This window comes from Anolis sagrei, chromosome 3 (assembly GCF_037176765.1).
Source record: "Anolis sagrei isolate rAnoSag1 chromosome 3, rAnoSag1.mat, whole genome shotgun sequence".
NCBI lineage: Eukaryota > Metazoa > Chordata > Lepidosauria > Squamata > Dactyloidae > Anolis > Anolis sagrei.
Genome location: NC_090023.1, coordinates 6759654 through 6784825, shown reverse-complemented (window position 1 = coordinate 6784825; position 25172 = coordinate 6759654). Strand labels below are relative to the sequence as shown.

Below are 25172 nucleotides of genomic sequence, written 5' to 3'. Positions count from 1 at the left end.
CTGCATGGATCCATTGACCTGTGCAAAAAGGTACCCCAGAAGCACCGGTTTCTGCCTCCTCTTGGGTGCTAAGCAGGGTCAGCCCTGGTGAGTGTTTGGATGGGAGACTGCCAAGGAAGTGAGGGAAGGACATGGAACTGTCAGAAAGCAATGCTATCACTCACTCAGCCCCTCTTTAGGAGCATTTAGGAGTTAGTGGTGTTGAACCTGTGCCATATGAAAGCAGAAGGTCTGATTTTGGAGTGCTAAGCAGGGTCAGCCCTGGTGAGTGTTTGGATGGGAGACCGCCAAGGAAGTGAGGGAAGGACATGGAACTGTCAGAAAGCAATGCTATCACTCACTCAGCCACTCTTTAGGAGCGTTTAGGAGTTAGGGGTGTTGAACCTGTGGCATATGAAAGCAGAAAGTCTGATTTTGGACTGCTAAGCAGGGTCAGTCCTGGTGAGTGTTTGGATGGGAGACCGCCAAGGAAGTGAAGGAAGGACATGGAACTATCAGAAAGCAATGCTATCACTCACTCAGCCACTCTTTAGGAGCATTTAGGAGTAAGTGGTGTTGAACCTGTGGCATATGAAAGCAGAAGGTCTGATTTTGGAGTGCTAAGCAGGGTCAGTCCTGGTGAGTGGTTGGATGGGAGACTGCCAAGGAAGTGACAGAAGGACATGGAACTATCAGAAAGCAATGCTATCACTCACTCAGCTACTCTTTAGGAGCATTTAGGAGTGAGTGGTGTTGAACCTGTGCCATATGAAAGCAGAAGGTCTGATTTTGGACTGCTAAGCAGGGTCAGTTCTGGTGAGTGTTTGGATGGGAGACCGCCAAGGAAGTCAGGAGGGATATGGAACTATCAGAAAGCAATGCTATCAATCACTCAGCCACTCTTTAGGAGCATTTAGGAGTAAGTGGTGTTGAACCTGTGCCATATGAAAGCAGAAGGTCTGATTTTGGACTGCTAAGCAGGGTCAGTTCTCGTGAGTGTTTGGATGGGAGACCGCCAAGGAAGTGAGGGAAGGACATGGGACTATCAGAAAGCAATGCTATCACTCACTCAGCCACTCTTTAGGAGCGTTTAGGAGTTAGTGGTGTTGAACCTATGCCATATGAAAGCAGAAGATCTGATTTTGGAGTGCTAAGCAGGGTCAGTCCTGGTGAGTGTTTGGATGGGAGACCGCCAAGGAAGTGAGGGAAGGACATGGAGCTGTCAGAAAGCAATGCTATCACTCACTCAGCCACTCTTTAGGAGCATTTAGGAGTAAGTGGTGTTGAACCTGTGCCATATGAAAGCAGAAGGTCTGATTTTGGAGTGCTAAGCAGGGTCAGCCCTGGTGAGTGTTTGGATGGGAGACCGCCAAGGAAGTGAGGGAGGGCCATGGAACTGTCAGAAAGCAATGCTATCACTCACTCAGCCACTCTTTAGGAGCACTTAGGAGTAAGTGGTGTTGAACCTGTGGCATATGAAAGCAGAAGGTCTGATTTTGGACTGCTAAGCAGGGTCAACCCTGGTGAGTATTTGGATGGGAGACCGCCAAGGAAGTGAAGGAAGGACATGGAACTATCAGAAAGCAATGCTATCACTCACTCAGCCACTCTTTAGGAGCATTTAGGAGTAAGTGGTGTTGAACCTGTGCCATGTGAAAGCAGAAGATCTGATTTTGGAGTGCTAAGCAGGGTCAACCCTGGTGAGTATTTGGATGGGAGACCACCAAGGAATAGCAGGAGCTACAGTAGTCGACATTTCTCAGGGAGGAACATGGAACTTTTAGAAAAGTAAGGCTATCATGAACTCAGCCACTCTTTGGTGATGAACCCGTGTCGTATAAAAGCACCAGGTCTGTCTTGGAGTGTTCAGCAGGGCCAGCCCAGGCGAGTATTTGGATGGGAAACCACCAAGGAAGTGAGAGAAGGACATGGAACTATCAGAAAGCAATGCTATCACTCACTCAGCCACTCTTTAGGAACATTTAGGAGTTAGGGGTGTTGAACCTGTGCCATATGAAAGCAGAAGGTCTGATCTTGGAGTGCTAAGCAGGGACAGCCCTGGTTAGTATTTGTATGGGAGAACACCAAGGAATAACAAGTGCTACAGTAGGCAATATTTCTCAGGAACATGGGACCATAGGAAAAGCAAGGCTATCATGAACTCAGCCACTATTTCGGAATATTTGGGATTATGTGGTGTTGAACCTTTGCCATATGAAAGCAAAAGTTCTGATCTTGGAGTGCTAAGCAGAGCCAGCCCTGGTGAGTATTTGGATGGGGGACCAAGACCCTCAGTGAGTGCATCTACACTGTAAAATTCATTGGGTCACCATAAGTTGAAAGATGACTTGAAGGCACGTGCCGCCATGCTCATGCACAGGACTTCATTTTGGAATGCTAAGCAGGGTCAACCCTGGTGAATATTTGGATGGGGGACCGGGAGAGGAGCAGGCATAGTCCAGGGATAGACTGATGGACCGATCTGGCAATCGGTATTAAACCCTTAAAACATAGAAGCACCAGGTCTGATCTTGGAGGCTAAGCAGGGTCAGCCCTCGTGAATATTTGGATGGGAGACCGAGACCCTCAGTGGGTGCATCTACACTGTAAAATTCATTGGGTCACCATAAGTTGAAAGATGACTTGGAGGCACGTGCCACCATGCTCATGCACAGGACTTCATTTCGGAAGCTAAGCAGGGTCAGCCCTGGTGAATATTTGGATGGGAGACCAGGAGTGTAGGGGGCATTGTCCAGGGGTAGAGGGTGCATCTACACTGTAAAATTCATTGGGTCACCATAAGTTGAAAGATGACTTGAAGGCACGTGCTGCCATGCTCATGCACAGGACTTCATTTTGGAAGCTAAGCAGGGTCAGCCCTGGTGAGTATTTGGATGGGAGACCAGGAGAGTAGGGGCATTGTCCAGGGATAGAGGGTGCATCTACACTGTAAAATTCATTGGGTCACCATAAGTTGAAAGATGACTTGAAGGCATGTGCTGCCATGCTCATGCACAGTGCTTCATTTCGGAAGCTAAGCAGGTTCAGCCCTGGTGAATATTTGGATGGGAGACCAGAAGAGTAGGGGGCATTCTCCAGGGATAGACTGATGGACCAATCTGGGCATTGGTATTAAACCCTTAAAACATAGAAGCACCAGGTCTGATCTTGGAGGCTAAGCAGCATCAGCCCTGGTGAGTATTTGGATGGGAGACCGAGACTGTCAATGGGTGCATCTATGCTGTAGATTAGAATTAAGGTAGTTTGGCATGGTTTGAACTGCCAGGACTCAATGCTATGGAATCTTAGGAGTGGTGATGTGGTGAGCAGAGACCTTGTAAAACTGCAACTGAGCCACGGCAATGAATGTGTGTCAATCTGCATTCATTCTGCCGAGTAGACACACCCCAGGTGGACCATTTTGGATTTAGGAGTATTTCAGTAAGATATGAACCTATGCCAGCAAAAGCACCTGAATGGGAAGCCAAGGAACCGGCAAAATCACCTCTGCATATCCTTTGCCTTGAAACCCTATGGAATTCATTGGGTTGCCATAAGTTAACAGTTGACTTGAAGGCATGTGCCGCCATGTTCACAGACTGGGCTTTGTTTCGGAAGCTAAGCAGGGTCAGCCCTGGTGACTACTTGGATGGGTGGCCATCAATGCTACTCAGAGGATAGGACATGGAGGCTAGATCTACATTGCCATACAATCCAGTATCTGCTTTGAATATTAGCCTGCGTTGCCATATAATCCACCTCAAAGCAGATAATATGGCATCAGAAACTGAATTGTAATTAGTTATTTACTTAGGCGATCCCTCGTTGTCCAAGTTCGGTGTCCTGGTGGTGGGTTCGTAGGTGGCCCTATTTTTGATCCGCATGTTCTCCCACAGTGAGGGCATCGGTTGAAAGCAGTCCCAGTTGGGGTTGGCTTGACGCGCCTTCCTCTTGGCACGTTTCTCTCTTTCACCCTCCATTCGTGCCTCTTCAAATTCTACAGCACTGCTGGTCACAGCTGACCTCCAGCTGGAGGGCTCAAGGGCCAGGGCTTCCCAGTTCTCGGTGTTTATAAATAACCCTGGTGGCGGGGTATAAATAAAAATTATTATTATTATTATTATTATTATTATTATTATTATTATTTGAAACACAGCAAGATGAGTCATAGAATCATAGAATCAAAGAGTTGGAAGAGACCTCCTGGGCCATCCAGTCCAACTCCATTTCTCCAAGAAGCAGGAATAATGCATTCAAATCACCCCTGACAGATGGCCATCCAGCCCCTGTTTAAAAGCTTCCAAAGAAGGAACCTTCACCACACTCTGGGGCAGAGAGTTCCACTGCTGAACGGCTCTCACAGTCAGGAAGTTCTTCCTCATGTTCAGATGGAATCTCCTGTCTTGTAGTTTGAAGCCATTGTTCCGCGTCCTAGTCTCCAGGGAAGCAGAAAACAAGCTTGCTCCCTCCTCCCTGTGGCTTCTGCTGGCTGTTGTATTGGATCATTGGATTTATTATTATTATTATTATTATAGCTTTATAAACAAGCACCTTGGTATCCCTATGGATATCCCGGTCCTCAAACACTCTATGCTTCATTCGGAAAAATGCTGCACTTGCAGAGCTCAGGCGGTGCTGTATTTCCGTGTCTATGTTGACTTTGGTGGAGAGGTGGCTGCCAAGGTAGCGGAAATGGTCAACATTTTCTAATGTTACATCATTAAGCTGTATTTCTGGCATTGGAGAGGGATTGGTTGGTGACTGCTGGAAGAGCACTTTGGTTTTTCAATGTTCAATGAGAGACTTAGCTTCTCGTATGCTTCTACAAAGGTGTTTAGAGTGGCTTGTAGGTCTTCTTCTGAATGTGCACAGACAATGTTATCATCAGCATATTGGCGTTCTATAACAGATGTTGTAACCTTGGTTTTGGCTTTCAGTCTGCTGAGGTTAAATAGCTTGCCATCTGTCCAATAGATGATTTCTACTCCAGTGGGAAGTTTCCCATACACACACGCACACACACACACAACATACACTCTATTTCTTCAATACTAAGACACACCTTCCCCTCATATAAACGTCTCTATAAACTCTTAGAAGAATAATAGTACTCATCACCATCATCATCATTACTAGATAGATAAATATCAAGTCGATACAGCTTTTATAATATGATATCCCGGTCCTCAAACACTCTATGCTTCATTCGAAAAAATGCTGCACTTGCAGAGCTCAGGCGGTGTTGTATTTCAGTGTCAATGTTGACTTTGGTGGAGAGGTGGCTGCCAAGGTAGTGGAAATTGTCAACATTTTCTAATGTTACATCAATAAGCTGTATTTCTGGCATTGCAGATGGGTTGGTTGGTGACTGCTGGAAGAGCGCTTTGGTTTTCTCAGTGTTCAATGGCAGGCGTTTAGAGTGGCTTGTAGGTCTTCTTCTGAATGCGCACAGACATCATTGTCATCAGCATATTGGAGTTCTATAACAGATGTTGCTATAACCTTGGTTTTGGCTTTCAGTCTACTGAGGGTAAATAGCTTGCTATTTGTCCAATAGATGATTTCCACTCCATTGGAACTTTCCCCTACACACATACACACACACAACATACACTATATATCTTCAATACTCTGTGCTTCATTTGGAAAAATACCTTGTGTGGCAGTGTAGATGGAGCCTGGGTATTCCTTCCATTGAAACTCACAGGCTCACCAGAAATCAACAGGTGACATAGAACGAGAGGGAACCTGGTGAGTGCTTGGATATGAGACCACCTGTGACTGACAGTGAGTGCCGTAGGGCTGCATTTCAGAGGAAAGAACTGGCAAAACTACCTCTGAGTCATTCATTGCCTAAGTAAACCTGATGAAATGCATGGTTGTTGACTGTTGGAGGCTCAAAAATGCAACATCTCTTACCCCCAAAACATTGCAGGGTTAGAACTTCCAAAGCAGTGGAGACTGTCCCATAGCGGACAATGGCAATCCAAAAGAAGAACTTTCCTCAAGTCCAGAAGGAATACCAATGAATACTCGGTGCTATAGCAGGCATGGGCAAACTTGGGCCCTCTAGATGTTTTGGACTTCAACTCCCACCATTCCTAACAGCCTCAGGCCCTTTCCTTTCCCCCTGTTGCTGGTGAAGTGGCCCCTCTGTGATGTCACTAGGAGAGAAAGGTGACATATGTATGAGGGGAAGGGAGAATGGAAAGAAAGAAAGAAAGAAAGAAAAGAAGGAGAAAGGAAGATGGGGAGGGTAGAAGGAAGGAAGGAAAAGGAAAGGGAAAGAAAGAAAGAATGAAAGAGAAAAGAAAGGAGAAAAGAAAGAAAGAAAAAGGAAGGAAGGAAGGAAGGAGAAAAAGAAAGGAAGAAAAAGGAAGGGAGGGAGGGAGGGGTTGATCACCTGGGGGAAAGATGGGGAGAAGTATAGTGTACTTTAACTAATTGGGGAAGGAAGGAAAAGGAAAGGGAAAGAAAGAAAGAGAAAGAAGGGAAGTGAAAGTAAGGAAAGGAAGGAAGGAAGGAGAAAAAGAAAGGAAGAAAAAGAAGGGAAGTGAAAGTAAGGAAAGGAAGGAAGGAGAAAAAGAAAGGAAGAAAAAGGAAGGAAGGAAGGAAGGAAGGAAGGAAGGAAGGAAGGAAGGAAGGAAGGAAGGAACGAAGGAAGGGGTTGATCACCTGGGGGAAAGATGGGGAGAAGTATAGTGTACTTTAACTAATTGGGGAAGGAAGGAAAAGGAAAGGGAAAGAAAGAAAGAGAAAGAAGGGAAGTGAAAGTAAGGAAAGGAAGGAAGGAAGGAGAAAAAGAAAGGAAGAAAAAGAAGGGAAGTGAAAGTAAGGAAAGGAAGGAAGGAAGGAGAAAAAGAAAGGAAGAAAAAGGAAGGAAGGAAGGAACGAAGGAACGAAGGAAGGAACGAAGGAAGGGGTTGATCACCTGGGGGAAAGATGGGGAGAAGTATAGTGTACTTTAACTAATTGGGGAAGGAAGGAAAAGGAAAGGGAAAGAAAGAAAGAGAAAGAAGGGAAGTGAAAGTAAGGAAAGGAAGGAAGGAGAAAAAGAAAGGAAGAAAAAGAAGGGAAGTGAAAGTAAGGAAAGGAAGGAAGGAGGAAGAGGTTGATCACCTGGGGAAAAGATGGGGAGAAGTATACTGTACTTTAAAGATTTGGGGAACAACATTTCATTATATTTGAATTACACTCCCTATAAATATATGATGCTTGCAAAGCTAGGCAATTCTGACAATAATGGAGATATTGTCAGTTTCCACCTGGGAAACACCGAGACATAAGTATTTCATTATTTTCTTCCCCTGCTTTAAAGTTTATAAATCTGTGGTTGTCCTTTTTGTCTTTTTTTTTAACGGTTTCTCGTTCTGTCAATATTTAGTTTAGTCTTGAGTCCCAGCCATGGAACGGTAACCCTATAATTTTACTGTAATCATTAAACTAAAGAGGGTGTTCTCTCTGTCCGAGATTTCTTACAATTGCGCAGTTTGTCCTGAAATATTTGGCATTTATATTACATTTCTAATAGAACAAAGCAAACAAACAGACAAAATACAAAATTTGTGAGTTTGGTAGTTGATTAAATGTCCTTTGACCAGTATCTGGCCACTTGGAGTGCTTCTGGTGTTGCTGCAAGGAGGTCCTCCACTGTGCATGTGGCATGGCTCAGGGTGCATTGCAGGAGGTGGTCTGGGGTTTGCTCCTCTCCGCACTCACATGTTGTGGATTCCACTTTGTGGCCCCATTTCTTGAGGTTGGCTCTGCATCTTGTGGTGCCAGAGCGCAGTCTGTTCAGTGCCTTCCAAGTCGCTCAGTCCTCTGTGTGCCCAGGGGGGAGTCTCTCATTTGGTATCACCCAAGGATTGAGGTTCTGGGTTTGAGCCTGCCACTTTTGGACTCTCGCTTGCTGAGGTGTTCCAGCGAGTGTCTCTGTAGATCTTAGAAAAATATTTCGAGATTTAAGTCATTGACGTGCTGGCTGATACCCAAACAAGGGATGAGCTGGGGACGTCTCTGCCTTGGTCCTTTCACTATTGGCTGCAACTTCCCGGCGGATGTCAGGTGGTGCAATACCGGCTAAGCAGTGTAATTTCTCCAGTGGTGTAGGGCGCAGACACCCCGTGATAATGCGGCATGTCTCATTAAGAGCCACATCCACTGTTTTAGTGTGGTGAGATGTGTTCCACACTGGGCATGCATACTCAGCAGCAGAGTAGCATAGCGCAAGGGCAGACGTCTTCACTGTGTCTGGTTGTGATCCCCAGGTTGTGCCAGTCAGCTTTCGTATGATGTTGTTTCTAGCACCCACTTTTTGCTTGATGTTCAGGCAGTGCTTCTTGTAGGTCAGAGCACGGTCCAAAGTGACTCCCAGGTGTTTGGGTGTGTTGCAATGCTCCAGTGGGATTCCTTCCCAGGTAATCCTCAGGGCTCGGGGTGCTTGTCTGTTCTTAAGGTGAAAGGCGCATGTCTGTGTTTTAGATGGATTAGGGATCAGTTGGTTTTCCCTGTAATAGGCAGTAAGAGCACCTAGAGCTTGCAGGGCTGTCGTTCCCAAAATGCAACCTAGAGAAACCCTTCAGAGGTGGTGGACTATAACTCCCACCATCCATGAGATAAGGAACATATAGTCTACCCTGTCTAAAGAACCCCAAATTGGAGATCACAGCTGGAAAAAAGTATGTTTTGCCACAACTTGGTCATTTTTTAAAAAGAAAACAGAAATAATAGGTTATTAGACTATTTTTACCACAGTTTGATACCACTTTAACCGCCATGACTCAATGCTATGGAATATTGGGATTTGTAGTTTCATAAGATAAGCTCTCTTTTTTGGGAATGGGTGGGGGTTTTGTGCAATTTAAGAAGTAACGTGTTTCTGTTTCGAAAAGCATGCAGAGAGTGGAAAGAGAAAGTGGATAGAGCCAGTATTTACCTATTGAAATTGTTTTAAGACAGCTCAGCAGAAAGGTTTGGTGTTTTTTTTTTACCTTCAAACCACATGCAATGAAGTCACAAAATGTGTTTTTATGTGTTTTCAAGTTGACTTTCCTGCAACCTTCGAAAGATGTCGTAATTTCTGTCTGCCACCAAAGATGTGGCGAAGGCCAGATGGCTTGCGAGGGAAAAAAGCCAGAGAGGTTAAAGAGGGAAGGGAAGAGTTATGGAATTATAAAACTGTACTAGATTCGTAAATCAGATCGTACTTGAACTCTCCCTAGAAGCCAAAACTACTAAAACTGAGACTGTTATTTGTTGTTGTTCATTCGTTCAGTCGTTTCCGACTATTCGTGACTTCATGGACCAGTCAATGCCAGAGATCCCTGTCGGTCGTCACCACCCCCAGCTCCTTCAAGGTCAATCCAGTCACTTCAAAGATGCCACTAACAAAATGAAGTTCAACAGTGACAAATGCAAGATACTCCACTTTGGCAGGAAAAACGAAATGCAAAGATACAGAATGGGGGACAATGCCTGGCTCGAGATCAGTACGTGTGAAAAAGATCTTGGAGTCCTCGTGGACAACAAGTTAAACATGAGCCAACAATGTGATGTGGCGGCCAAAAAAAGCCAATGGGATTTTGGCCTGCATCAATAGGAGCATAGTGTCTAGATCTAAGGAAGTCATGCTACCCCTCTATTCTGCTTTGGTTAGACCACATCTGGAAGATTGTGTCCAATTCTGGGCACCACAATTCAAGAGAGATACTGACAAGCTTGAATGTGTCCAGAGGAGGGTGACTAAAATGATCAAGGGTCTGGAGAACAAGCCCTATGAGGAGTGGCTTAAGGAGCTGGACATGTTTAGCCTGAAGAAGAGAAGGCTGAGAGGAGATATGATAGCCATGTATAAATATGTGAGAGGAAGTCACAGGGAGGAGGGAGCAAGCTTGTTTTCTGCTTCCTTGGAGACTAGGACATGGAACAATGGCTTCAAACTACAAGAGAGGAGATTCCATCTGAACATGAGGAAGAACTTCCTGACTGTGAGAGCCATTCAGCAGTGGAACTCTCTGCCCCGGAGTGTGGTGGAGGCTCTTTCTTTGGAAGCTTTTAAACAGAGGCTGGATGGCCATCTGTCAGGGGTGCATTGAATGCAATATTCCTGCTTCTTGGCAGAATGGGGTTGGACTGGATGGCCCAGGAGGTCTCTTCCAACTCTTTGATTCTATGATTCTATGATCCATCCATCTTGCCCTTGGTCGGCCCCTCTTCCTTTTTCCTTCCATTTTCCCCAGCATCATTGTCTTCTCTAAGCTTTCCTGTCTTCTCATTATGTGTCCAGAGTACTTCATCTTGGCCTCTGCTATCCTTCCCTCCAATGGGCAATCAGGCTTTATTTATTGAAATATGGACTGGTTGGATCTTCTCGCGGTCCAAGGCACTCTGAGCACTCTCCTCCAACACCACAGTTCAAAAGCATCGATCTTCCTTCATTCAGCCTTCCTTATGGTCCATCTCTCACATCCGTAGGTTACTACGGGGAATAGCATTGCTTTAACTAGGCGGATCTTTGTTGCCACTGTGATGTCTCTACTCTTCACTATTTTGTCAAGATTGGTCATTGCTCTCCTTCCACGAAGGAAGCATCTCCTGATTTCCTGGCTGCAGTCTGCGTCTGCACTCATCTTTGCACCTAGAAATACAGAGTCTGTCACGGCCTCCACGTTTTCTCCCTCTATTTCCCAGTTGTCAATCATTCTTGTTGCCATAATCTTGGTTTTTTTGATGTTTAACAGCAACCCAGCTTTTGTGCTTTCTTCTTTCACCTTGGTGAGAAGGCTCCTCGGCTCCTCCTCGCTTTCAACCATCTAATTGGTGTCATCTGCATATTTGTTATTCTTTGGACATATCAAAAGACATGCAAATGACAATAATGCTTGGAAACGCAGAAAGTAGGAAGGAAGGAGGGATTCCAGATTCCAGATAGAGAGACTCAAGCAAGAAAGGGACCTCCAAGGATCATCTAGGCCAACCCATTGCTGTTGTAGTAAATCCATATTTAGGATCCCTTGGAAGATATGCAGCTAATGTCTGTGTGTTCCAGTAATGGTTAAATTATTCTAAACCTCGCACTGGACAGGCATATTCGTTCCTATAGGGAATCTGCATATACATATAGATGTATACGTACAGTTTTAACCAGAAGTTAAGTGATAAATAGCACATTCACAAAGCTATTTCTGTTAATACAGTAAAACCGTGTTACGCTAAGTTAGGTTTGTCTTTATTTGTCTTAACTTGCTTTTAATTACTGCATTTCAATATTAATATGTCAAAACAAGTCAATTGTATGATTTATTTATTTATTTAGAGTGGAGTGTTTGTAGGTTTTTCGGGCGGTATGGCCATGTTCTAGAAGCATTCTCTCCTAAGGTTTCGCCTGCATCTGTGGCAGGCATCCTCAGAGGTTGTGAGGTTTGTTGAAAACTAGGAAAATTGGGTTTATATATCTGTGGAATGACCAGGGTGGGACAAAGGACTCTTGTCTGTTGGAGGTAGGTATGAATGTTTCAATTGGCTACCTTCATTAGCATTTGATGACCTGTCAGTTTTTTTTGTGTGGCTTGTTACTGCCTGGGGGGATCCTTTGTTGAGAGGTGATTAGCTGTCCCTTCTTGTCTGGAGTTCCCCTGTGTTTGAGTGTTGTTCTTTATTTACAATTATAATTTTAGAGTTTTTTTAGTACTGGTAGCCAGATTTTGTTCATTTTCATGGTTACCTCCTTTCTGTTGAAAATGTCCACATGCTTATTGTAAGGATGCCACCAGTTGCAGGGACGTTACTGATTTGTCTCCTACAATTTGTAATTGATCTACTAGCCTGTAATATTTTGTTTGTCTTCCTTCGATGTGTAGCATGACTTGACTAGAAAGTATACGAAACAGAGGCATGGATTTAAGAGAAACTGTAATAAGTTTATTGAAGTATAGAAGCTTAATGGTTTCAATGTTTCTTAACTCCTAGAGGCATATTCCTTTAGTGGTTACATTTATAACCTTTAATAAAACAACTCTTAAGAGGGCTGTTCTTTCCACTAGACAGGTTTTAAACTTATTTCCTTCAAAATGTGTTTCTTTCCTAAACAGATCACTCCAGGCACTAGCCTATTCTTTCCCTCTGTTATCTCTGTTACAGTAAAGATTCTTACTGGGGTTCTCTTTCCCTTTTTGCTCTAACTCTAACTACTAATCTAAATAAGTCAACTTGACCTATCTAAACCACACAGGTTAAAAGCCTAAACCTTCCTGATTCTCAACACAGTAGAACCAGCTTTCCCTGCGGTTCACTGACCACAGACTGCCTATTTAAAATACCTGCTCTTGCCAAGTGGCAGTTGGCTCCTCCCTTTTTACCATGGCAACCCATCTCAGAGTGAGCTGAGCTGGCTACCATCCCCCCCAGTTATGCTATTTTAAATACTTACCCCTTTAAACACCTACCTACTGTAGGTTAAAATTCGCACTTCACCACACTTGTGGATTTCAATGGCTTCTCTGTGTAGCCCTCGCTGGAGGTCAGCTGTGACCAGCAGTGCTGTAGAATTTGAAGAGGCTCAAATGGAGAGTGAAAGAGAGAAATGTGCAAAGAGGAAGGTGTGTCAAGCCAACTCTGACCGGGACCACCTTCCACCAGAAAACCCACCACCAGGACACCGAACTTGGAAGACAATCTTACTCAGACAACAAGGGATCACCTAAGTACATGTGTGTGTATGCACACATACATACACACACACACACACATATACACACAGAGTTCAGCAGTGTATACAAAGCAGTTGCTGGGGAACAAACCATAGAAAAGGTTGGTTGCCTTCATGCCTTGCTTTCTGCTTCCGAGAAGCATTAGGTCTCTGGAAATACAGCACTGGGTTGGCAAAGGTTTTGGTCTGATCAAACAGGCTTCTTGGGCTATATTGCCCAATGTTGACATAGGCTAATGTTTGCAGAACCTCCTAGGGTTCATGGAGGCTCCAACCACCCAATGCCATGCATGATATGTGGCATTTGATTGAAAAAAGGAACCCAATGAGTCCTCTTATGGGTTATCAGCCAGGGTATCACTCTGAAACAAAGGAACTTTTAATAAGGGCGGGTATCAGGGTAGAAGAGTGTCCAAGGGGATGTAGTGGGGTGGGTTTTATCCCAGTCCTGTGATCAGATTTCCTTGCTCTTTCGGCCTCAGCGCTTGCCAAAAAGGGTTTAAACGTTGCGCCAGGGAGGCAGCTGTGTTGGTGGGTTTTGCAACTGGGCGCAGAGCTGATTTATTCGGTCAATGCACACCTTCTGGACCTTGTCTTAGTAACTCATTCCTTTGGAATGATTTGCAAGTTGCTGCTTGCTGGCAAGTCGCACTAGACCTTGTAAAACTCTGCTGCTGCTAAAATCTAGCTTCAGAAAGATGCCTCACTGCACCAGTTTGATCCCACTTTCACTGCTGTGGCCCTGCACTGTGGGATCCTGGGATTTATAGTATGGTGAAGCACTTTGGATTCTCTGGAACAGAGCTCTAGTCATAGAATCATAGAGTTGGAAGAGACCTCATGGGCCATCCAGTCCAACCCCCTGCCAAGAAGCAGGAATGTTGCACTCAAAGCAATGCTGCTGCTAAAATCTAGCTTCAGAAAGATGCCTCACTGCACCAGTTTGATGGCCATCCAGATAGTCTACCCCAAACGATGAAGTCCCAAAGTGTCTAGGAGGGAATTTCATTATAAATCCCAGGACTATATAGACAGTTCTATTGCCGCAATCCATGAGAGAAAACTACAAATCGTAGGTATCCATAGGATGCAACAGTGGCATTTAAAGTGTGGTGGAGGCACCTTGTTTGGAGGCTTTTAAGCAAAGGCTGAATGGCTGTCTGTTGGGAGTGCTTTGATTGTATTTTCCAGCATAACAGAGGGGTTGACTAAATGGCCTTTGGGGTCCCTTCCAACTCTAGGATCCTATGATTCTAAAGTAGTATTATATCTGCTGGAATTGTTGCATTGTTAGTGAAAAACATGCGACTTTCTCAACATGTGGCTGGCATGACTGCATGGAGCACCATTACCTTCCCGCAGTACCTATTGATTTACTCACATTTGCATGTTTTTAAATTCCCCAGATTCGAACCTATGACCTTTCAGTCAGTGAGTTCAACAGCTCAGTGCTTTAACCCACTGTGCCACTGGGGCTCCTGCAAGAGAGATAAAGCAAGGTATAAATAATGATGATGATGATGATGATGATGATGATGATGATGATGCTGGTCTTCCTCAGCTAATGGGACTGTGAATCCACTCTGGGTTTAACTGTAAAGGAGCTATCCTTGGACATTTCCTTTAAAGTTCAGACTGAAACCCGGAACAGATCTACCATGCTGCTCACATTGAACCCACCAGCTATCACTCAGTATTCCCTTCCCAAGTAAAGATTTTCAATCTGCCAGCATAGTTTAGCTGCTGTTCTCCTGTCCACCGCAACTCTTCCGTTCATCGGTGCCTCTAGAACAGTGTTTCTCAGTCTTCCTAATGCTGCGACCCCTTGATGCAGCTTCTCATGTTGTGGTGACCCACAACCATAAAACTATTTTTGTTGCTACTTCACAACTGTACTTTTGCTACTGTTATGAATTGTAATGTAAATATCTGATATGCAGGATGTATTTTCATTCACTGGACCAAATTTGGCACAAATACCCAATACAACCAAATTTGAATACTGGTGGGGTTCAGGCAAATTGATTTTGGGAGTTGTGGTTGCTGGGATTGATAGTCCACCCACAATCAAAGAGCATTCTGAACTCCACTTACAATGAAATGGAACCAAACTTGGCATACACAACTCCCATGACCAATAGAAAATATTGGAAGGGTTTGGTGGGCATTGACCTTGAGTTTTGGAGTTGTAGTTCACCTACATCCAGAGAGCACTGTGGACTCAAACAGTGATGGATCTGGAACAAACTTGGTACAGATACTCAATATGCCCAAATGTGAACACTGGTGGAGTTTGGGGGAAAATAGAACTTGACATGTGGGAGCTGTAGTTGCTGGGATTTATAGTTCACCTACAATCAAAGAGCATTCTGAACCCCACCCACCATAGAATTGGGCCAAACTTCCCACACAGAACCCCCATGACCAACAGAAAATACTGTGTTTTCTAATGGTCTTTGCAACCCCTCTGATACACCCTTGCGATCCCCACAGGGGTCCTGACCCCCAAGTTGAGAAAACCTGCTCTAGAGAGTCCCTTCTGTGTTGCTTGTAATGCTTGATGAGCATGACATTGGTTGTAAATAGTCCCAGTGAGTTACATCAATAGAAACAAAGAGCCAACATGGAGTAATGGTGTGAGTGTTGGGCTATGAGACTAAAGTCCAGGGTTCAAATCCCTGTGCAGCCGTGTAAACACAATGAGTGATCTTGGGCAAGACATACTCTCTCAGCCTCAGAGGAAGGCAAAAGCAAATTGCCTTTGAACAGTGACAATAAAACCCAATGATAGGGTTGCTATAATTCAAAAATGATATGAAGGCACACAAAAACAACAACAGCAACAGCAACAACAACAACAACAACAACAACAACGTAAGAATTGTCTTTTCGTGTGCATACATCTTAACTCACAACCCTATCACAATGATAGGGTTGCTATAATTCAAAAATGATATGAAGGCACACAAAAACAACAACAGCAACAACAGCAACAACAACAACAACAACATAAGAATTGTCCTTTTGTGTGTCTTCATCTTAACTCACAACCCTATCACAATGATAGGGTTGCTATAATTCAAACATGATATGAAGGCACACAAAAACAACAACAGCAACAACAACAACAACAACAACAACAACGTAAGAATTGTCCTTTCGTGTGCATTCATCTTAACTCACAACCCTATCACAATGATAGGGTTGCTATAATTCAAAAATGATATGAAGGCACACAAAAACAACAACAGCAACAACAACAACAACAACAACGTAAGAATTGTCCTTTTGTGTGCATTCATCTTAACTCACAACCCTATCACAATGATAGGGTTGCTATAATTCAAAAATGATATGAAGGCACACAAAAACAACAACAGCAACAACAACAACAACAACAACAACAACAACAACAACAACGTAAGAATTGTCCTTTCGTGTGCATTCATCTTAACTCACAACCCTATCACAATGATAGGGTTGCTATAATTCAAAAATGATATGAAGGCACACAAAAACAACAACAGCAACAACAACAACAACAACAACAACAACGTAAGAATTGTCCTTTCGTGTGCATTCATCTTAACTCACAACCCTATCACAATGATAGGGTTGCTATAATTCAAAAATGATATGAAGGCACACAAAAACAACAACAGCAACAACAACAACAACAACAACGTAAGAATTGTCCTTTCGTGTGCATTCATCTTAACTCACAACCCTATGACAGTGATAGGGTTGCTATAATTCAAAAATGATATGAAGGCACACAAAAACAACAACAGCAACAACAACAACGTAAGAATTGTCCTTTCGTGTGCATTCATCTTAACTCACATTCTGCAATTCAGTCATGCAGCATCCTGGTTTGCATCTACACTGTAGAATTAATGCAGTTTGACACCACTCTAACAGGGCATGGCTCAATGGTGTTGAATGCTGGGATTTGTAGTGTGGGTGAGGCACCAGCACTCTTTGGCAGAGAAAGGCGAAGGCCTTGTAAAACTACAAATCTGCTCTGCAGTTCCAGGCATATTTTGAATTTTGCAGCTCCGTCTTCTATCTTTGATTTATGCGCCTACTTTGAGACTCAAAGGGCCTCAGAACAAGATTAAAACTGTCACAGATAAGAAAAGATGAGAAGCAGGTGGAGAGGAAAGAGTTATATTGCAAAACCAGAATAAACCAGATGATAGCATTAAAACAGAACGTTAAGAAAGTGACTGGGGGTGCCTCTATACGTAAGATTAATGCAGTTTGGCACCACTTTAACTGTCATGGATCAATGCTATGGGATCCTGGGAGTTGGCATCAATCAAACTAAAATTCCTAAAATTGGCATCAATCAACTACTCGCCATCTTAAAGTTTAGTCTTGATGAATCATGACTCGTGAATCATGAAAATGTGTTGAATAGGAGTGCATCTACACTATAGAATTAATGGAGTTTGACACCACTTTAACTGCTATGACTCAATGCTGTGGACTCATGAGAGTTGTAGTTTGGTGAGACACTAAAAAAAGACTAAAGACTTTATAACATGTAGGATGCATCTCCACTGTATAATTAATTCAGTTTGGCCGCAATGCCAAGTTCATTAGTCTATTCTGCCAAAGAGTGCTGGTGTCTCACCAAACTACAACTTTCAGATTTCCATTGCATTGAGCCATGGTGGTTAAAGTGGAGTCAAATTGCATTAGTTCTACAGCAGCCTTTCTCAACCTGGGGGTCAGAAAACATAGTATTTTCTGTTGGTCAAGGGGGTTATGTGTGGGAAATTGGCCCAATTCTGTAATTGGTGAGGTTCAAAATGCTATTTGATTGTAGGTGAGCTATAAATCCCAGCAACTACAGCTCCCAAATGTCAAGGTCTACTTTCCTCAAACTCCACCATTTGGCACCATTTGGGCATATTGAGTATTCATGCCAAGTTTGGTCCAGATCCATCATTGTTTGAGTCCACAGTGCTCTCTGGGTGTAGGTGAACTACAACTCCAAAACTTAGGGGCAAAGCCCAACAAGCCCTTCTAGTATTTTCTGTTGCTCATGGGAGTTCTGTGTGCCAAGTTTGGTCCAATTCCATCATTGATGGGGTTCGGAATACTCTTTGATTGCATGTGAACTATAAATCACAGCACTTACAACTCCCAAATGACAAAATCCATCCCCCCCCCCCCCCCTGCAACCCCACCAGTATTCAGATTTGGGTGTATCGGGTATTTGTGCAGAATGTGTCCAGTGAATGAAAATACATCCTGCATATCAGATATTGACAACCTATGGAATAGCCTTCAGGACCCAGGAGAGCTCTTTGAACACCTGGATTCAAACTGGAATGTCGAAGGCTTTCATGGCCGGAATCACTGGGTTGTTGTAGGTTTTTCCGGGCTATATGGCCGTGTTCTAGAGGCATTTTCTCCTGATGTTTCGCCTGCATGTATGGCAACAATCCTCAGAGGTAGTGAGGTCTGTTGGAAGTAGGAAAATGGGTTTATATATCTGTGGAATGACCTGGGTGGGGCAAAGTTCTCTTGTCTGCTGGAGCTAGGTGTGAATGTTTCAACTGAGCACCTTAATTAGCATTTGATGGCTTGGCAGTGCCTGGGGGATACTTGGTATAGATGCAGGCAAAACATCAGGAGAAAATGCCTCTAGAACATGGCCATATAGTCTGGAAAAACCTACAACAACCCAAACTGGAATGGATTCCTATAGGATACTTCTGACGACAATGACCTTAAAATGATATAACTCCTGAGTTTGCATATGTGATTTGCAAAAGGTGTTTAAGCCGCAGACTCCGGGGATATCATTCATTGCATTGGCATTTAAAATGTCTCGCTTTGCCTGCCTGGGAAAGGCCAGGATATGGATTGGGTTTGTTAAAAATTAATGTGCCGCCCATATTGAGTTATAATTTTCGGTAGTTAGAAATTCGTCATTGAAACGGTTGAAAGTCAACAACATGGACGTTTCGAAGGATCAAGGAATGGGGGCTACAGTTAGAGCAGTGTGTTTACTCTGGATTTTAGGACAGTAATTTTGCAATGTCCATCAGGTATGGGGCAACTTGGGCCCTCCGGGTGTTTGGACTTCAACTCCCACAATTCCTAACAGCCTCAGGCCCTTTCCAAGGGCCTGAGGCTGTTAGGAATTGTGGGAGTTGAAGTCCAAACACCTGGAGATCCCAAGTTGGCCCATGCTTGGTGTAGATGCACCCAAAAGAAGCTGTTTCCTGACAAAAAAGATGAAAAATAGATAGTACACAATGGAGATCAGCCTGCAAACCCTCACTCCTGCCTCTTTATCGCAAACGATGTGGAAATTAAAATGCGGCTGGAGGCCATCGAGTAATTAAAATTCTTGAAGGGGTGAAAGTAATGGGTAATAAAGAGGCTTTTTAATTCTGGCAGGAGCAGGGAGGCATGGCAACAAATGGCGCATGAAAGCCAAACCATGGCCAATTTGAATCCACAAATGGACCAAGCCTTGGTTAACTATTATTGCTTGGGGAAGTTACATTTTTGGGGGTAACTTTCTCAGAGGTCCCTTCTGCTATTTGTGCATCGTCTCCAGAAAAAAGTATATTCAAATGGACCAAGCCTTGGTTAACTATTATTGCTTGGGGAAGTTACTTTTTGGGGGGTAACTTTCTCAGAGGTCCCTTCTGCTATTTGTGCATCATCTCCAGAAAAAGGTATAATCAGCCAAGCGCAAAGTAATGAAGGACATAATTGATTAAATCAGGACAATTAATCTGCTGGGACTTAAATACTGCTCAAATCATTCCCCTGATTAATTATGACAGTTGATGACAAGCAGAGATTCTGGAACAAGATTTCTTTTTCTACTTTTTTCCCCTTCCTTTTTTGCTGATGTGCATCGCTTTGGTATTATTGTTTCCAAACAATGGAGACTCTGTTATTATTGTGTTGTTTATTCGTTCAGTCATTTCTGTCCCTTGTTGACCTCCTGGACCATCCCAGGCCAGAGCTCCCTGTTGGCTATCACCACCCCCAGAGTCTCCTTCAGAATCAAGCCAGTCACTTCAAGTGAGAGCTGTTCAGCAGTGGAACTCTCTTCCCTGAAGTATGGTGGAGGCTCCTTCTATGGAGGCTTTTAAACAGAGATTGGATGGCCATCTGTTGGGGGTGCTTTGAATGGGATTGTCTTTCTTGGCAGGAAGGGGTTGGACTGGATGGCCCACGAGGTCTCTTCCAGCTCTTTGATTCTATGATACTATGAGAGTTTGCCATTGCCTTTCTCTGAAGCTGAGAGAGTGTGACCAGCCCAAGTTCAACCTATTTATTTATTTATTTATTTATTTGCTGCATTTGTTAACCGCCGCTCTCAGCCCTAGGGCGACTCGCGGCGGTGTACAACATGTAAAAAACACATTTCACAATAAACTACAACAACAAAAACAACCTGTCACTAATACACTATCATCTAATTACACTAAAATAATCCGCTTCGTCTTGTCATAGAATCATAACCAATCTCGTAGTCTACATTCCGTTCCAGTTGTCATTTCCAGTTACTATAGCATTTAATTAAAGGCCTTCTTGAATAGCCACGTCTTCAGGCTCTTCCGGAAGGACATAAGGGAGGGCGCCCGTCTGATGTCAACAGGGAGGGTGTTCCACAGCCGGGGGGCCACCACTGAGAAGGCCCTATCCCTCGTCCTCGCCAGGCGTGCCTGTGAGGCAGGCGGGATCGAGAGAAGGGCCTCCCCAGACGATCTCAAGGTCCTCGTGGGCTCATAGGCCGAGATGCGGTCCGAAAGGTATTTAAAAAACCAATGGTTTTCAATGACCAAATAAGATTTGAATCCTGACATTGATGTTTATAGGTGCTGAAAAAGCTTTTGACAGTGTAAATTGGAACTTCGTAATATTGCTATTAAAAGAAATGGGTGCTGGTTACCACTTTATTCATGCAATACAAGCTGTTTATACAAAGCGAGAAGCAACATTAATTATAAATGGACAAGAAGATAAGAAAATTAAAATATAGAAAGGAACAAGACAACGATGCCCCTTATCACCGCTGCTTTTTATTATTTCTCTGAACATTGCGTAATGCACATACTTAGTTCATAGTCTCGTAAACACAAATGCACATAACACCGCTAGCTGCAGGAAATCTGCTGAATGGAGGGTTGGCAGTTTGAAGCCGCAAGTCGGGGTGAGCTCCCGCTGCTAGCCCTAGCTTCTTCCAACCCAGCAGTTTGAAAACATGCAGTATGAGTAGATCAATAGGTCCCACCTCGGCAGAAAGTTAAAAGGGTGACCGACGAAGAGATGCAGGCAACACAATCTGAGCTGTCTAAAAACAACAGGCTCCTCGGCATGGAAAAATTGAACAAGAGCACCTCCCCATGGCCAGGGTTGAGCATCACCTCCAGATGTCGGAGATGAAAAGGGGACACCTTTACCTTTGCCTGTGTATTGTATGTCATTGTTATCCACTGTGGAAAAGGCATTGAATGTTTACTTATCTGTGTATGTGGAAATCCACTCTGAGTCCCCTCGGAGAGATATTATTATTGTATTGTCGAAGGCTTTCATGGCCGGAATCACTGGGTTGCTGTAGGTTTTTTCGGGCTATATGGCCATGGTCTAGAGGCATTCTCTCCTGACGTTTCGCCTGCATCTATGGCAAGCATCCTCAGAGGTAGTGAGGTCTGTTGGAACTAGGAAAAAGGGTTTATATATCTGTGGAATCACCAGGGTGGGACAAAGGATACTATTATTGTCTGGAGTCCCCAGTGGGTTAAACCGCTGAGCTGCTGAACTTGCTGACTGAAAGGTCACAGGTTCAAATCTGGGGAGTGGCATGAGCTCCCGCTGTTAGCCCCAGCTTCTGCCCACCTAGCAGTTCGAAAACATCCAAAATGTGAGTAGATCAATAGGTACTGCTCTGGCGGGAAGCTAACGGAGCTCCATGCAGTCATGACCATATGACCTTGGAGTTCGAAAACATCCAAAATGTGAGTAGATCAACAGGTACTGCTCCGGCGGGAAGGTAACGGAGCTCCATGGAGTCATGACCACATGACCTTGGAGGTGTCTATGGACAACGCTGGCTCTTTGGCTTAGAAATGGTGACAAGCACCAACCCCCAGAGTCGGACTTAATTTCAGGGGAAACCCTTTACCTATTATTGTCTCTAAACATGGGGTGCGCCTTGTAATACATATGAATAGAGCTTTTTCCAACTGGTCATACTTAAGTTTATGTGCATCGTACAGTCTATGGCTTCTCTGAATGGATGAAGTACAGTAAGAAGACAGGAAAGGGAAAAGGCAAAATCTTGCCCTTCCCAGTTGGCTCAGGCAACAGCAAAGTGCTGTCACTTCCCCCAAATTGTGTCATGTTCCTAATGAATAATAATCCATATCCTGACCGCATACTAATGTTGCTTGGCTAGATCCCAGTTTGGAGCTGTGAAAAGTTATATAATAGGCAATGAAACCATAAGAAAAAGTCGACAAGCAGAATATAAACACATGAAATGGGTAAAGTCCAGACTTGGAGGTCATGCAGATCCTGTGAGGACTGTTTTATGGCCCCTTCAGCCTCTCCCCTGGATTGCCTTGAACTTTTTTGTTTCGGCAGAAAATAGGAGAGGCCAGTCACCTTTCCAACACCTTTCCATTGCTTAACCTCCAAAACTAAACAAAATCCAATAGCATTGAGCTGTGGCATTAAAAGTGATGTCAGACTACATTAATTCTACAGTGAAGATGCACTCCAAGTTTGAATGCAGAAACATGGGTCTAACAAAACAAGATTGCAGGGGTTGGTGCTCATCTATCTATCTAATCTGAAGAGCCAGCGTTGTCCCTAGACACCTCCAAGGTCATGTGTTTGGCATGACTGCATGGAGCCAAAATACACAAAATAATCTCTGTTTGGAAAAAATACTCAGGGAGCATAAAGCATATGATATTCAGTATATAGTTCAGTGTAATTCAATGTATTCACATAGAGTGAAATGAAAAGGAACAACTGCTATCAAACATAATACATGTAATACAGTGATATAAAGTAAATTATCAAGGAGCAGCCGCTCTAAAACATACAGCTGTAAGATCCCAATATATACAGGTTTCAGGGAAGCATATGCAATACAAACTCGTTTCAAATGAGGTGAGAAGACAATGAGTCATAGTCCACAATCCAGAAGAGAGTTCAAATGACAGTAGTATCCAAATGATGATGGATGTTTGAGAGCAGTTGCTCCTTTATAATTTACTTTATACGACTGTATTACATGTATTATGTTTGAGAGCAGTTGCTCCTTTTCGTTTCACTCTATGTGAATACATTGAATTACACTGAACTATATTGTGACGGCGCGAGTGGCGCCACCTGTGCCTAGAACTTTAAAGTGCAAAGGTTTAAACTGTATAACATGCCCAAACTTGCTTATCTTGTAAATGTATAGTTGGATTGATTGGTTATTTGTAGCTGTCAATCAATATTGTTTGCACCAGTTGAATTGCTCCCTCAGCTCAATTGTTTGGCCCCACCTCTTCCTAGAAGAGGAGGGAAGTGTTTCCTTCTCCATTCTACCATCAAACTTTCTATCAGATAGATGTGAGAAAGAGACTTGGCTCTAAAGCCCTTAATTAAGTTATCTCTCATCACCAATTCTAAGGTTTTTACCCTTGGATTCATACTTCATGCCCAGATTGCCCTGGACAACGTTGAGGATACCCAAGCGCCTTCAAGCCGGTCCTTTGGCATCAAAAGGAAGACTGTGTGCCTTCAGCATAGGCCATTGGACGGGAGATTGTGTTTGTTCTGACTTTCACAGCCATTGAGAAAAGAGGGAACAGGAAAAGCTTCTCAGTTGCGAAATCCCCTTGGACCCAAGACAACCAGAGACTGTAATGTATATTTCCTTTACCCCCTTTGAAACTTCCAGCTTATTGCCTTAAAGGGATAACTCTTTGTGAACAATAAAACCTATTTTGAGTTATCTACAGTGTTTTGGTCCTTGGGAGTTCCAGTTCTCCAAAGGAAGGCAAGAAGCAATCCCCTGGGGGAAAGATGTCATGTCTATGTCTCTTTCACTAAGAGTTATAGCCCCCAAGCCTGACAGCATATATATACTGAATATCATATACTTTGGCCACATCATGAGGAGACAGCAAAGCCTAGAGAAGACAATGATGCTGGGGAAAGTGGAAGGCAAAAGGAAGAGGGGCCGACCAAGGGCAAGATGGATGGATGGCATCCTTGAAGTGACTGGACTGACCTTGAAGGAGCTGGAGGTGGTGACAGTCGACAGGGAGCTCTGGCGTGGACTGGTCCATGAGGTCACGAAGAGCCGGAGACAACTGAACGAATGAACAACAACAACAACAACATATACTTTATGCTCCCTGGGTATTTTTTCCTGACACAGATTATTTTGTGTATTTTGACACCCTACAAGTATTCTGGGATAGTGTATAGTAGATGACTGCATGGAGTGCCATTACCTTCCTGCTGGAGTGGTACCTATTAATCTACTCACATTTGCATGCTTTCGAACTGCTAGGTTGGCAGAAGCTGGAGCTAACAATGGGAGCTCACTCCACTCCACAGATATGAACCGCTGACCTTTCAGTCAGAAAGTTCAGCAACTCAACGGTTTAACCCACTGCGCCATCAGGTTAATCAAGATACAGTAACAGCAAGATGATAATGATAGATAAATAGAGAAAATGACAGATAGATAGATATAGAAAACGAGTGTAACATCTCTGTGCTGCTGGGAAATTCTGGAATTGTGAAATTCTGATTCATCCAAAAAGGGAACTTTTTCACATTGTCATTTCCCACCAACTAAAATACTGTGTACAGTCTTTTTTATTATTATTATTTCATTCATATCTTGCCTTTCTCCTTATACAGGACTCAAAGAGTGCATCTACACTGCAGAATAAGTACAGTTTGAAACCACTTTAACTCAATGGAATTTGGAATTTGAAGAGCTGCAGTTTTACAATGGTTCTCTCTGCCCAGGAGTGCTGGTGTCTCACCAAACTACAGCTCCTAATATATCCTAATATTAAGCCCTAGCAATTAAAGTGATATCAAACAGCATTAATTCTCCAGTGTAGATGCACCCAAAGGGAACCATTTTTATCCGGACCCACGTAGGTGAAAGTAGAAAATGTGTTTGGAGATCCGTGCCTAGTGTGAGCCCAGGATTCCAGCACTGCTTTTCTTTTCTTTTCCTCTCTTTTCTCTCTTTGTTCCTCTCTAGATTCTCAGGTGCAAATGCCACCCGTCTCAGACCATCGACCCGTCGGACTGGTTCTCGTTGCTCTGCAACCTTATAAGCGCAAACCCGGAGGGGATGGACTGCTTTAGGGAAAACCAAAGCATTCCCCTCTGACCTTACCGCACCCATCTGCCTTGGACTTGCGGAGAGAAAAGGAGTAGTCGTTTGAGGTTTGCGTAGAGGGTTTGGTGTCAGAAC

The 25172-nt window shown here is 43.7% G+C and overlaps 1 protein-coding gene across 2 annotated transcripts in view; it reads left to right on the top strand.

Annotated features, from left to right (window-relative positions):
- The window catches only part of P2RY6 (pyrimidinergic receptor P2Y6), an 83152-nt gene that overhangs the window by 224 nt on the left and 57756 nt on the right, over positions 1–25172 (top strand). Inside the window, exon 1 of one of the 2 annotated variants that reach the window (XM_067466457.1) lies at positions 24946–25144. The exons of the other annotated variant lie outside the window; for it this stretch is intronic. The gene's annotated coding sequence lies outside the window, so the exon portion shown is untranslated. Of the gene's footprint in view, positions 1–24945; positions 25145–25172 lie in introns of those variants that run through there. 2 annotated transcript variants of the gene reach the window in all.